At 43.0% G+C, this 15,455-nt stretch overlaps 1 pseudogene; it reads left to right on the top strand.

The window, feature by feature from the left end:
* The first annotated feature begins 2,125 nt into the window (after positions 1-2,125).
* LOC119049518 (TIP41-like protein) lies at positions 2,126-3,320 on the top strand (annotated as a pseudogene).
* The last annotated feature ends 12,135 nt before the right edge of the window (positions 3,321-15,455 follow it).

Genomic DNA, 15,455 nt, shown 5'->3' with positions numbered 1-15,455 from the left:
AATAGATCACGTAACATTATGGCTGGAACTAGTGCGCTATGAGTTTGGTCAGTGTGGATTGTCTTGAAGACACTCCTTGTCTTTTAAGTGATTGAGAAAGTCCAGTTGATTTAAAAAAAAAAAAAAGCTGAGGAACAGTAGTGATCCTTCCGAGTCTTCTGCCTAAGAGGGCCGGCCAGAGCAGAGCTCCTAAGCCACATTCTCAGCTCAGCCCCCGAGACTGCCACACCTGTCTGCTTGTCAGACCATCTGTCCCAATTCTGGCTATGTCGGAGGAGCCATAAAGGGCAGTGGTCAAGAGAGGGGACGTTAGAGCTGGGTAGCCTCGGTGTGAAGCCCAACTACATTATTTACTATCGGGAACCGACCAACATCCGTCCCTTGACACAGTCGGGATGGATGAGATGCATCTGCACAGCAGAAGCAACTGTGGCTGAATTTCCTGTCTATCTCTCCTTGCATGTTTGTCTCTGCAACTAATAGGTGGTGGGATTTTTAGACACCTGTGTTTCTAGCCCAATGATCTGCATAATTCCAATGAAGTTATACAAAATGATTTATTGGCCAGAGAACAAAGTCCCCCCTCATGGGGTAGTTCCTGAATGTCTAAAAGTTGATGGAGTAACAGCCCCTCCTCTACCTTAGACAGGAATATATATTAATTAGAATTAGACAGGTAAAGAAGCGGGAGAAGCAGGTTAACTATTACAAACTAAGCATGCACAAACAATTATCAAGGAGTTAGAGTTCATAGTTCATAAAGAAATATTTTAGACAGAAAGATAGATAGCTAAGTTGGACATCACAAAGGCCTTATTATAAATTTCCTATAACCACTGTTCAGTCCAGCGTATCCTTTTGCCCCACGCCAAATTCTAAGAACTTGAATAAATAAGAAGACATTTAAAACTTGGTACATACAACTAGTTCTAATTGTCTGATTAATGACTCTCCTGGTCAAAATAACCTCTGTTTAACGTAACTGAATCTATAGAATTTCCTGTACTTTTCCTAGTTACCTCTGTATTAATATTTTCTGCTTAACTGGTCATGCCATACACCTGTTTCTCTAATGTTATATAACAATCTCTATGAAAATAAAGCCTAAATCAAACTCTGAGAGTTCAGTCAGACCCACAGAGGCTGGCTGTTCTCCAGCATCCAGTCGGGTGTCTGACTCTCCCTTCATTGCCTGCGCCGTCCATCCTTCAGGGACCCTGAGACCTGCCGAGGCTGGACCCTGGCAATTTACGAAGTCTCCCAGAGCCTGTAGTCAACTGTCATAGGCCTAAGTTTCTAACTGCACCCACCTCACAAGGGTGTCCTGAGATGCTAACATCTGCAAAACACTTCAGACAAGGCCTGGCATATAAGTCCTTATAAATAATAATCATGCAAAGGGCAAGTTTCAGAGAGAACTACAATAAAATTAGTTTAACCCCAGTCGGCTGACTCATTTGGGTAAAATATGAGGAATAATGTAAAGAACCTTTGAAAGTTTGCAAGTACTGTTACTTCCCCATTTTTGACAGTTTCTTTTGACCACAAATTTGTTTCCCCACAGCAATCGCAGTGATTCCTTAAAAACAAAAGGGGCCCTGGGCTTTGTTCCTGAGGTCCCAGTCTTGGGAGGTGAAACCTTGGTGGGATGGCAGCCCCTCTGAAGAAGAAAGGAAGATGGGAGATATCCCACAAACCCCAGGGAAGAAAGGTCTTCAGAGATGTCACTGGATCCCAAGACATGCGCTGTCATCACCTTTTGAACCCGAGCTTCTGACTTACTTAAAGGTCGGCTTGATGCTGGCTCTCAGCTGTACCAAGAGATTGTCTTAGATTCTTCGGTGGGTAAAGTTGTTTGTAACACAAGTAAGCTCTCAGTTAATACCCAAGGATGTGCACGGCATGCTTTTGTATGAACATCCCCCTGGGAGACTGAAATATATTGTTACCCAATATATTCCTTGGATGATTTAGAACAGGGATCCCCAACCTCCTGGCCACGGACCAGTGATGGTCCATGATCTACTAGAAATCAGGCTGCGCAGCAGCTGGTGAGCAGCCAAGGTCCACTGCCGAGGCCACTCCAGCCCATCCAGCTGGGCCCCCGTGTGGGCCCACCTTGGCCATGATGGTCCTTGGCTTCCAGAGCAGCCACCGGGACTTCTCCTTTAGGCCCTGGAAGCTGACAGCCACCAAGACCCACATCATGAAGTTGACAGAGAAGTTAGCTGATGAGTTGCATATGCCATCCCACCCTGAAATGGTATTTGGAGATGTTTTTAAGAATCCAGCACTGTTCTGGCTTTGGGATCAAGTTCAATGCTACAGATGCTTTAAGATGTATAAACAGCTACCAAGGGATGCTGAAAGTAGCCTGTGCAGGGGAGTGGAAGGAGAGCAGGATGAGGGTGAATGCCAAGGAAGTGGTTAAACCATGTGATTGGACCTATACAACAGATTATAAGGGAACATTACTTGGAGAATCACGACCAATCAAGTGAAAGGTCGTGCCTCCAACACAGAGACATAAATACAGAGAAACGGAAAGCCAGAGAACAGATTAAGTTTTTTGAAGAAGTTCTCCTGTTTGAGGATGAACTTCACAATCAGGGAGTTTTAAATCTAAATGTGAAAACTAGAGTAATGCCTACTTGCTTTTTCTTGCTATTGCATTTTTTGTTTTTTGAGGACTGATGGAGTGCTTATCAGAATGAATGCCATGAGACTTTACCCGAGGCTGACAAGACCTACATTTTACGAGACTATACATCATGAGAGAGCAAAATTGCTAATTTAACTAATGCACACTCTGCCTTTCTTCTTCACAGAGTCCAGTGAAGTAGCGTGGTGTTTACCGATCAAGGAGGCTGTTTGTGAGAAGCTAATATTTCCAGAAAGAATAGATCATAACCCCACAGACTCACAAGAAAATGCCCCTGTGGAATAAAATGTGGGGTACCACATGCTCACTGTGGAATCTGATGGAGACCTTGCCTGCGTGGACGGGGGTATTTTTATTAGGAGGACTAATTGCCTTGTCTATGTGCAGATTTTCAGTAGCCTTAAAGGAAAAAAAAAAGTTTGTTGCAGGCAAAAAAATAAAAAAGTAAAGTCAAGGCAGAATACCCTGGGATGGCCACAAAAACACCGAAAAGCCTGCTTCCATTTCCCACACCCTGGCTTTGTGAAGCGGGTTTCTGCAGGGAGGGCGGCCAGAACGAGAGTTGCAGGAGACTGGACATAAGCAACACACTCCGGGTGCCACTGTCTCCCATCACCCCCAAACAGGACTGTCCAGTGGCAGGAAAACAAGCTCAGGGCCCCCCCAATTCTGCACTATGGTGAGTTATGTAATTATTTCATTATATGTTACAATGTAACAGTAATAGAAATAAAGTGCATGATCATTGTAACGCCCTTGGATCGTCCCCAAACCATTCGCCTCTCTTCTTCCTCCATCCTCGGAAAAACTGTCTTCCATGAAGCAAGTCCCTGGTTCCGAAAAGGTCGGGGAACCACTGATTTTGAACACCGATGGAATTCTTTAAAAATTTACTCCAATCTTCAACAAATGTTTCTGAGTCTTCAGCATTTTATGGTGGTTCAAAGCCAAATTGATCTTTTGGTTTTGTTCCAAAATTTCTACTGAGTATACTTGGGAAACATGTACCCAAACATTTTGGGTGGGTTTTATCCCTTTTATTCTCTGTCAGCACAGCTCAAGGGTCTTGATTCCAGGGCTGACTGTCAAGACTCAGGCCCCAGCTCTACCACCGTTGTTGATGAGTGACCTTGTGGCAAGCAACTTGATCTTTCTCTTTCCTTCATGTTCTCACTTATAAAATGGAGATAGTAATAATAACACCTATTTATAAGCCTGTCGTGAGAATTTAACGAATCAGTACATTTCGAATAATGCCTGACACATGGTAAACACACAATTAATATTAGTTGCTCTTGTTACTATTTTTGGTTTCAATTATTGCATTATCTCAAAACAAGTTTTAATACATCTTACCTAAAAGGCAAAATGTGTTTAGCATCTGATTTTAAAAGGCACTTAGCATAGAGGTACCTGCAGAGCCCTCTTCTCCTGGTCCCATGTGGTCTTGGTGGAGCTACTCATCAAGGTCTCTATTGTCACCACCACGAGGGCGGGCACATGCCACCAGGGGGCCCATCCCTTCCCCCTGGACTTGCCTGTGCGCTGTGCTTGAGATGGGGTTGAGAGTGGGGTGCTTCCTTGGTTTTACACTGTGAGCTATAAAGAAGTAGCCCTGGGACTACCAACCACATTCTCCCTACCTTTCTGCTCCAGAAGAGAGTGATGCCCGCAGACAGCGGATGGCAGACAGTACCAAGGGCCGAAGAGAGAACGGATCTCTCCCCGCCGAAATAATCCAACACAGTCACGTGCACCACGGCAAGAGAACTCATGCCACGCAGAGTCCTGATCTGAACCCCCACCCATTGTGTTTACGTAAATATGCTTCGGTGGTCACTTGTGACTACACACACACACACACACACATATGTTGTATGTATGTGTATATATATATATATATATATAATAGTATTATATAATCTCCTCCTGCATACCAATCAAATCTGAAAAGCAAAATGATGTTTACAAGCTCGGAAATCCACCCCTAAATGAAATCTACATTTCTGGATTACTATGTCTGACTTCTTTTTGAGGTCACATGACTAGGCAAACCCAATTTATAATCTTCAAAAGCTCCCATGTATAGACAGGATTTTTGAATCCTTGCATAATAGCATCTTTTTAAAATTAATTTTTAAGTGGTGGTAAAAATAGTTACCTTCTTAACCATTTTTAAGTGTTCGGTTCATGGGCATTGACTATATTCACATTGTTGTGTAAGAGATCTAGCAATACTGAAATTCTGTACCCATTAAACATCTCCCAAATTTCCCCTCTCCCCTCCCTGGCAACCACCACTCCACTCTGCTGCCATGAATCTGATTACTCCAGAGACCTCATAGAAGTGGGATCATACAGTATTTGTCCTTCTCCGATTGGCTTATTTCACTTAGCACAGTGTCCTGAAGGTTCATGTACGTTCCAGCATATGGCAGGGTTTTTCTTTTTAAGGCTGAACAATATTCCATTGTGTGTATATACTACATTTTCTTTACCCGATCATGAGTAGATAGGCATTCCAGTTGATTCCACCTCTTGTCTATTGTGAACAATACTACAGTGAACACGGGTGTGCAAATGTATGTTCAATACCCTGCTTCAGTTCTTTTGAACACCCACAGGTGGGCTGGCTAGGTCACAGATGTTTTGACTTCAAAAGAAACCGCCATGCGCTTTCCAAAGCATTTCACGGTGTCACTAACAACACATAAGAGAACCCGTTGCTCCTTGTCCTTGCAGACTTTGTGGGTGGCCAGTCTTAGAACACTAACATGTAACAAAAGAGGTGGGTCTGTTAAAAAAAAAAAAAAAAGACTGAGAAGTAGTAAGCAGAGAAACAGGAGAAAAAAAATCCAGGTGTGATTTCGTCAGAAGGCAAAGGAAGAGAAGTTTTGAAGAAAGAGAGACGGATCGAGATCTCGCATGCCTTCACTCTGCCTCCAATACAGTTTCCACTCTCTAATTAGGGAGTCATTTTTCAACAAGCAAATTTTATCATGTCCCTCCTTAGCCTTTCAGACTTCACATTGTTATTATAATAGGGTGGCTAGATTTAGCAAATAAAAATACAGGATGCCCAGTTAAATTTGAATTTTATACAGGCAACAGGTAATTTTTCCAGTGCAAGTATATTCGATGTAATATTTGGGACATACTGATACTAAAATGGTGTTGTTTATCTAAAGTATAAATTTAATTTGATGTCCTGTCTTTTATCTGGTAAATCTATCTTCCAATAAAGTTCCAAGTTTCCACTCCGGTTATCAATGCCTACCAGTCTACCTCTGCTAACATCCCTCTGAATCTCTGTACCATCTCTAACCAAACTGCATTTCTGTTAGTTCCTTGAATGTTCCTTGCCTCAGTGCATCTGCACATGCTCTTCTCTTGGCCTGAAACATTTTGCTGTCTTTGCCTGGCTAATTCCTACTCATCCTGTAGCGTCCAGCTTAAACGTCGCTCTTGAGGAAGCCTTCTCCTTCCATCTCAGACGAGGTCAGTTCTCACTTTTAAATATGCCATGTACTTTGGCCTTCGAACTTGTGGCTCTTCAACCATTTTGAAGCATTCTATCTTCCCTGCTAAATTAACGTGAAGCTCTCCCCAGGAAGAGAATCTGCCTGTCCCGTCCACTACTGCATCAACACAGCGTAGTGATGGGCACATAACAGGTTATTAAGTATTCATTGTGATTGTAATAAAGTAGATGCAAATGAATTTTGTTCTGTTTGGGAATATATATCATCATTTGAGAACATCTGAGGTTGGATTAAATGTTGCAGAAACCAGATTACAAACCAGAAAAGAGCTCTTTTCTGTAGAAAAGAGCTATCAGTGAACATTCCCATTGTGGTAGTTGGAATACTTTTGCAAACATTTTAAAAAGAATCCCTTTTCTGTCCTGGCTGCGTAGCTAAGTTGATTACAGCATCGTCCTGCTCCGAGGTTGCAGGTTTGATCCCAGGGTGGGGCACATGTAAGAACCAACCAATGAATGCGCAAATAAGTGGAACAGCAAATCAAATCGATGTCTGTCTGTCTCTCTCTCTCTCCCTAAAATCAATAAATAGTTGTTTTAGCAAGGAGGGCTTTGAATGCCCCAAATAAAACCCTTGATTAGGCAGATTCTTATTAGCAAAAGGAATTCAAGAAAAAAATAAAAGGCACTTTGCATTCATAATTTTTAGCTAAACAGAGGTTAAGATGGATCCTTTCCCCTTGAGAAATCTGTGCAGTATTTGCTGTTAATGTAGACACTAAAGATTTATGGCAGAATGAGTAAACAATTTCAAATCAAAAGCTTGGGAGGGGTGCTCATTATTTGGGTACAATCAGTGAACTTAGCTAACAAAAGGAAACCAAATTTAGGACACCTGGACTTGAGTTTAAAATGAACACAGATGGACTCAACTTCTGAGATGCTAATAACGAGGGTCATAAAAATCAGGGCCTAAACAAAGAAAGAATATGGGCAACTCCATTAAACTGAGTAAAGGACAACTATAGGACAAATGGGAAAATAGATTACCTCTGCATTCCCTGGATTTCTGCATCCTTTCCGTCATATGTTAAACTATTTCAGTGGCTACCTTAAGCAGAAAGGGAATTTCCTGGAAGAACATTGAATGGCTCACTGTTTGGGTGGTAAGGAAAGGAACTGAGGGAGGCTAGATGGCCAGAACCAGAGCTAAAATCAGTCCTCAGCTGGCCACTGCCAGTGAGTGCTGGACACCACCCCAGGGTTTGCTGCCATTGCACCGCCAGACTGTGGATATCACAGACACTGTGGGTTGACTTCTACTTACTCCTGTGTAACTCAGCCCAGATTCAAAGTCCCACCTAAGAGCATCCAATCTCCCAAGAAGCTTAGGTTGCTTTCCCCCCTCACCCTGGGCTCACCGTGGGGCAGGGCAGAGGGCAGAAGGTGAGCAGCTGGACATTTGGACCCGTGTAGTGGGAGAAGAGATCCTGCCACCCACAAAAATTCCCTTGTGGAAAGTTCCCAAACAGTATAAGGAGGACAGGGTAGAATACTGGGCAGCCAAAAATATTACAAATATTATGTCCATCTTTCAGGAATATGAAGACATAAAAAGGAATCTCTCCTTATCCAACAGCAACTACTTCATCATTTCTACAATTGTAGGCAATAGGTTACTGAATTAGCAATCACTTGATTTCAACCAAGCCACACATACATGCATGCACACGCACACAAATTGATCCACTGATTTTTCTTCTACGTTTACTAGTATTCCTGTGGTGAAAGGGAAACGATTTTCATTGTCGCAAGTTAAAGAAAGGAGATGGTCACAGATGTCATTCAACGGCACCCATAACACGGCCCCTAATCTCAGAGGATGATCAGACACTAATGCATTTTACCAAAGAAATTACCATTGTGAGGAGCCAAATTCATCCATGTGGAGAACCACGAAGCCCTATTTAAAGGACCCCTTTTAAAAAGATGCTCCCTCCTAGCCTCTCGCTGACAAGGGGAAGGTCATCTGGGGCATTGTTCTCCTGTTTACTTTGGTTCCTGGCTGAGTCCTTGTGCTTTTTTGTATTGCTCTTATCTGCTATTTGTAAATCAAGAGCATTAGGAAAATCTACCCGCCCCGAACTCAGTTTCGGGACTTCTATAGCCACATTGTTTATATGACCCTTCCTCATTCAGGAACACTCATAAACATTATGTCTGTGCTGTTGTTGTTTCAGATTACTAATGCTCTTGAAAGGCAGGAACCCTGTCTGTTTCATTAATTCTGTTTAACACCAGACTTTAGTCATTGCGTGTAAGGCTTTTAATGCTGCGGTGGAACATAACAATAATAAAATATTTCCCCCAGCTATAGCAAACATAATCTCTCTTCGTAGAAGACAGGGTTGGCAAACAGCAGTCTGGGGGTCAAATGCAGCTTACTATCTCTTTTTGTCTGTTTTTGTAAATAAAGTTTTATTCCAACACAGTCGTGCTTATTTGTTTACACAGCCTGTGGCTGGTTTCCTGCTACGCAGAGTTGAGTAGTTATGTCAGAGATTGTATGACCTGCAAAGCCTAAATTATACATTACCTGGCCATTTACCAAAAAACCTTGCTGAGCACTGATCTACATTAGTGGTTCTTACCTCAGATGGTAAGAGGGGATCCCCTGTAAAATCCCCCCAAAATGAAGATCCCTGGCCCCACACCAACACCTCAAATCAAAATCTCTAGTGTCAGAGCTGGAGAAATACAGTTTTTCAAAGTTTACAACAAAACTGAGAATCACCAGCCTAATATGGCTGGTATAATTATACTATACTATACACAGTACCTGGTATCATTTAAAGATAACTCTCATTCATTGAGTATCTGTTAGATGGCAGGTATTGTACTTGAGGGTCTCCATGTATTTTCTCATTTTAATCTCCTAAAACCCATCTTAGATACATTTTACAATTCTTAGTTTAAAGGAAATCAAAACTTTCTAAGCTTAACTTGTACAAGGTCAGTAGGAAGCAGTGGATCAAGGGTCAGCGCCAGGTCTTTCTCCATGTCCAAGGTGGACAAGAGAACACAAATATCCAGGTGGAGAAGGACTCTGACTCTCATCCCTTGTGCTTGCTTTTCCTCTGGGAGAGCTGTAGGTGTCTCCCATCATGGATGCTACACTGGCCTGCGTGAGAAAGACTGGTCTAACTACGGCTGCAGAACCTTCCTATTGATAGAAGGTAGTGCAGCTGAGAAAAGACTGAAGCCTCCACAGAAGACTTTATTCAAAGGTAGAGGAGATGAGAGGGGAAAAAAACTCATGGAGTAACCTGAAGCTGAATATTCACCTTCAATGAGAACTCTTCCCCAGGGACCTCTTTCTATCTGGGTCGTGACCTGCCTCCAAGGAGCAAAGCTCATCTTTAACCTTTAACCTCTTGGAATATCGTAAAGAACTCTAAGGACTCCCCTAAGTCTGGATCCTAGAAAGTAAGTCATGGAGCAGAAAGAAGTATCCTCTCCTTGCTTAAGGCTCACTTTCAAATTCTATTTTCCTGAATGATTTACACGTTAATGTCCCACTTTTTCCTAACTGGGGGCTCATGACATGATAGACCTAAGAGTGCCCAACAGATACTGAACATACATTTGTGCTAGATGATGTCATTTGGTTACAAGACATATTTGACCTCAGTATATCTATAATTGCTTATTTAGACAAGATGGAACTCTAAATGAGGTTCAAACTATTAGCTATATAAATAGTAATCCTTTCATACTAGTCTTGAGTCTAGTCACATTCTGGTATGTATTTTCTAGTATCGGGTGGTATTACTCAGATAATTTTGGTAGTCAATTTTTTATTTTAGTATCCTATTTCTGGTTGCTAATTTGTACCTTCAAAACCATTGATATTTTATGATACAAGGAGTAATTAGAAAAAGAAAAGCTTCAGATTTAACTGGGTATATTTAAAATTGTACATTCACAAGGGTGCCTTTATTCATAAGTATATGTTTTTTTGAGATTTTATTTATTTTTAGAGAGAAGGAAAGGGAGAGAGGAAGAGAAACGTCAAAGTGTGGTTGCCTCTCATGTGCACCCCCTCACTGGGGACCTGGCCCACAACCCAGGCATGCGTCCTGACTGGGAATTGACCTGGCAACTCTTTGGTTTGCAGGCTGGCACTCAATCCACTGAGCCACACCAGCCAGGGCATAAGCATGATATTCTTAAAGTAGTATTTATTATTGTTGTGAGCTAAATTGTGTCCATTCCTCTCCCCGAAATTCATATGTGACAGTCCTAAACCTTAGTAGCTTAGAATGTGGTGCTATTTGAAGATGGGGCCTTAAAAGAAGGAATTAAGGTAAAATGAGGTCATGTGGGTAGGCCCTCACCCAATATGCCTGGTGTCCTTACAAGCACAGGTGATTAGGACACGAACACAAAGCTTCCACAAGCCAAGGAGAAAAGCCTCGGAAGAAACCTATCCTGCCCACACCTTGCTCTTGAACTTCTAGCCTCCAGAGGGTTCCCAGAGAATTTCTGTTGTTTAAGCCGTCTAGTCTGTGGTGTTAGTCATGGCAGCCCTAGTGGACTAACACAATAACGAAGAAAACAGTATTCCACACAGTTTTGTCCCTTGAAAAATTGAACTGCTTTCTCTTATGACATTTTAAAGTAGTGCCTAGAATGGGCCTCTTTGTTGAAAGTTGTTTAATGCTTCTTTAGTAAAAAGGTGCTGCTTCTTAGCACTCTAAGATAAGTCTCAGAAGGTCAACTGAAGTTCAGATGTGCTCGATGTTGAGTTGGAGGCCTTCAAGGGAGGTAGGTCACCTCAGAAGTAACTTCAGGTAGGATTCAGAAACATCATTTTATTTAGCCCTTTTCAAATCAAGTCTATGGGGACCTAGTTCCTGAAATCCGAAAGCCGGTTTGAGTTATATCTGCCCTGATTACATTGAATTGTAATCCTGAATCTAAGGCAATCCGTTTGGCCTAGTTTGTAGATGATGACTTGGGACTCATTTGGGACTAGACTCTAGAGGGGAAGGGTAGGTCAGAAAATACTGGTTTCCCCATATTTCCTTTGTGTAATTGCTGGGGACTTTTTTCCTCTGTTTTAGGGGTGTCAAATTCATTTTCACCGCGGGCCACATCAGCCTCGAGGTTGCCTTCAAGGGGCTGAATGTAACTTTAGAACTGTATAAAGGTAACTACTTAACTGGGGACAAGGAGCTCAGTGCTGCCACTGGGCAGAAACAAGGTGTACAACAAGCTGGGTGGCCGGATTCAGCCCGCGGGCCTTGTGTTTGCCACCTGTGCTCTATTTCTTATTTATTTCCTACAGATTTATCTCAATGAACACTAGTATGCCTTAAACTTAATGAACACTAGTAATAGGAGCGTGGACTTGGGAAGGGAGTAGGTTATGGAGAATCTGTGCATGTATAGGGGAGAGGAGGAAGGATAGACACCTCGCTCTACCTCCCACCCTTATGTCACCTGAAGCAGGTCAGAAAATGCGAATGACTCAGCTCCAGGACCCCCATCTGTGCAGGTTCCCATGTGAGGATCTCATTCTTCCTCCCCCCTACACGAACGATGTACATGGAAGAATTCTCAGGTCCCAGCTGCACTTTAAGCAGGTGTTGTAGTTCATCCACACTCTAGTATCCCACGTCCCATTCCTTATTCTTCCTCATTCCTACCCACCTTGAATGGAGAACCGATTGTACTTCTGTGCCACTGGGTACACCTCTGATCTCATACACAGCATTGCCACCTGTCAAAAGGTAGGTTCTGTGACGTTAGAATGAAGATTCCTACTCTTTCCGCCTTTTCACAGACCTTTGTAGCCTCTATGCAATAAACTATTTTATACTCTACTCACCAACTTGCCTACCTTATTGGATTTCTCCTACTACATTGGTACATTTTTTTTTAAGGCAGGGACACATGACACATTCGTCTTTGGATTTCCTCCTCCCATCCCAGCCTTTCCATCTCTCCTGGTCCCTCCACAATAACATAGCATTTATAAATAAGAACTCAGATATGTGATCCAAGCAGCCTTTCTTGGACCGTCTCCTTTGCTGAAGTAAATGGGTTGCTATCCAAGGTCTTTTCTAGCCTTAATATAAGAAACCCTGCTTTAGGTTGACAAGTACACATTCCAGAGCAATTCTAAGGAACGTAGTAGCTTTAAAAAACATCACTCAGCATAACCTAAAAAGCACAGGCTTTTCTCATAAATATATACATACAGACAGACATAATCTAAGGAAAAGCAATATAGTGCAGGCCTATCAAAAATACATGGAAAGAAACCCACAAGGCGTTACTCTAGTTTGCATGTGATCTAAAAAAAAGTATGAATATTTTTAGGGTTCATGCTAAGAGCAAAAATGTTGTTTGATGACATCCTCATTTGATCAAGAAACCAAAGACTATAGTGACATATACATAAGATGAATTTTTAAAAATTTGGAATACTTAACTATGGGCCACATGCCATTCTAAGTCCTTTATATGAAATGACTCATTTAATTTTCATACTGTATCAAATGGTGGAGGACCAGGCAGAGTCTAAATTTCTAAGCTTTCCACATTAGAATTAAATAGTAAAATACACTACAAAACAACATTGTTTAAATTGTGTTAAAGCCACAAAACTGATTTTTAAATACAAGTGACTGTAAAACATTTAACCTGTTCATCTTCAGTAATTCATTCTTAGTGTGCTATCTTAGTTCAAGGTGTTGCTCAAACATATTTCACCGCATTAATACAAAATTCATTGGATTAAAACAAATTATACAATAGTAGGAGTTTAGAAGGTTAAACATATATAACTTAAATTTCAACATACCTTATTTAATCTTATTAAGATTAAATGTCATTCTCAATACCCTGAAAAATGTTACTATTATATAAACAATAACATAGCAAAAACTTTTCAATAGCATAATCAGGAAAAAAGGAGCTTCATTCACTTACTAAAATCCTTATCCATTATAATTATTATTCTGGATATTCCCAAAGTCCAGAATATCTTTTTTCTTACTGAATAACCACATTGTCTTTCTTCTAAATAGACTCAGCCTTGCCCTGGCTGGTGTAGCTCAGTGGATTGGGCACGGGCCTGTGAAGCAAAGGGTCACCTGTTTGATTCCCAGTTGGGGTGCATGCCTGGGTTGCAGGCCGGGTCCCCAGTGGGGGACACATGAGAGGCAACCACACAGTGATGTTTCTCTCCCACTCTTTCTTCTTCCCATCCCCTCTCTCTAAAAATAAAATATTAAAAAATAAAATAAATAGACTCAGCCTCAAGGGATAAATTATTCTCTGTATCTCCTATGCGTGGCCTAACTGGGGAGTGTGAAGCATATAAATGATTTCCTGTAGGTTAGTTTTTATTGTAAACACTTCAGTATTTTCTTCAAAGCTGCTCTTCTCCCTTTTCTGCCCAATGTTTAATTATATCACTAAAATGAATTTTTGGGAAGCCCCTTCATTGTAAACTTATTTTTAACTGAAATATTAATGAAATAAATTTAACTTAAAATTCTATTTTTTTAAGGGAACCTTGAAGAGGCTTTACCAACTGAGGTACTACTATTAATAGTTCAAGGAATTATATTATCTAGGTTGCTAGGTTGTAATGGAAGTTACTGGCTTCCCCTAAGCAACTTAAGTTGGCATGTTTGCCTAGCAACAGCCGCTAAAACCTTCTGTTGTGGAAGGTTCCCTAGGAGTGAAAAAAAGGGAGGAGGAGGAGAAGCAGGAACAGATTAATCTCTTTTTCCTAGTAGAGGACTGAGGCTGAGCTGTTCTAGGTGGAAGATACTCTTTAGGTTAGTGCAGGCTGGTCTGATCCCTCTGTGGAAGGTGGGAAATTTGCTCTTTGTAGGACTGGGGTTACTAAGTAGTAGGTTGAAGACGAGGTTACAGATTTTCAAAGGCAGTCATTTCCAATCAATAGAAAGACATCGATAGGTCTAAAAAGAAGCTGAAATCTGAGTAGCTGGAGGATGCTAGCAACTTAAAAAGAACCCTCCCCTGCCCAGAGTTTAGGAAGGTGTGTGACATATTATTTACAGATAATAGAAAAAACTCTTATCTGTCCTAGTGACTGGATTTTATCACAATAAAGGCAGAAGCGTCTCTAAATAGAGTACAGCACTTTCCGTGGTGTTGGTGATGCAAGCAGTGGAGAAAGAACAGGAAAGCAAATCTCTGCGCCCTTGGCAAAAAAGGAAAAAAAGGGGGGGTGGTGGCGATGCAGAGAACTACTAACGGGGTGCATATTTGTGGACCATCTCTCTCCTCTCTTCTAATAAGACGATTTATTTTGAAAGTAGGGCTGCATGGTACAAAAAGCATTCCATTTCTCTCCCTTCTCAAACGCCAGGACCCGGCTAAACAGAATTGCTTTGCAGGGGTCTCCCATTACCCCAGAGCAAAATGACTCCTTCTCCCTAAGGGAGAAGAAACTTTCAGTCCTCACGAGGTTAACTTTTAGGTCCCGGAGCTCTTCCAGGAGTCGAATCTTTTCCTGCCCCCTCCCGCCCCGCGCCCCTTCCTTGCCAAGAGAGCTCTTAGAGTTCTCGGGGACCTGGGGACACATTCCGGAGCGGTGAGTGTACGGGCCTTTGGCCCCGGTCGCCCTGATGGGAGGCCGAACTGTTTGGGAACTCTTGAGAGGGGTGACTAAGGCAAAGCTGGTGTCATGAAGAACCTGCCTAACGTGAAGTAAGAACAAATTCTTGTGGGGTGGGGGAGGCGAGCTGATGCAAAGGAACCATTAGAACGGGGAGACGGGAGCTGAGAAAGCCCAGGGGTTGAGGCAGTGCGAGGTGGGATGGCACCGGCAGGCATTTTCCAATTCACCTTCAGAGCCCGGCCACCTGCCCGCCGGGCGCAGGGGCGCGGGAGGGCGGGGGGGGGGCGGGCTGGGCCGGGCCGGCGCAGGAACCTGTTCGCCAGCTCTGGGCGTGTTGCGCTCCCGGGTGGGGCGGAGCGCGTCGCCAGCCTCCCCGCGGGGCGTGGCGGCGAGTGACTCAGAGCCACCCACCCGCGCTGGCCCCGCCCCGCACGCGCTGGCCCCGCCCCGCACTGGCCCCGCCCCCGGAAGGAGGGACCTCGCCCCGGGCTCCGCCTTGGGCTCCGCCCCAGTCTCCGGGGCGGGCGGGAGCCCGAGGAAGAGGAAGGACGGGAACGAGAGCGACCGGGCGGAGGAGGAGGAGGAGGAGGAGGAGGAGGAGGAAGGAGGAAGGAGAGGAGCTCGACCAACAAGATGGCCCCTGCTGC

This window comes from Artibeus jamaicensis, unplaced genomic scaffold, assembly GCF_021234435.1.
Source record: "Artibeus jamaicensis isolate MK-2021 breed Jamaican fruit bat unplaced genomic scaffold, CSHL_Jam_final contig_327, whole genome shotgun sequence".
In the NCBI taxonomy this organism is placed as follows: domain Eukaryota; kingdom Metazoa; phylum Chordata; class Mammalia; order Chiroptera; family Phyllostomidae; genus Artibeus; species Artibeus jamaicensis.
Note: the sequence above shows the minus strand (reverse complement) of the source record. Positions and strands in the feature narration are given on the sequence as shown.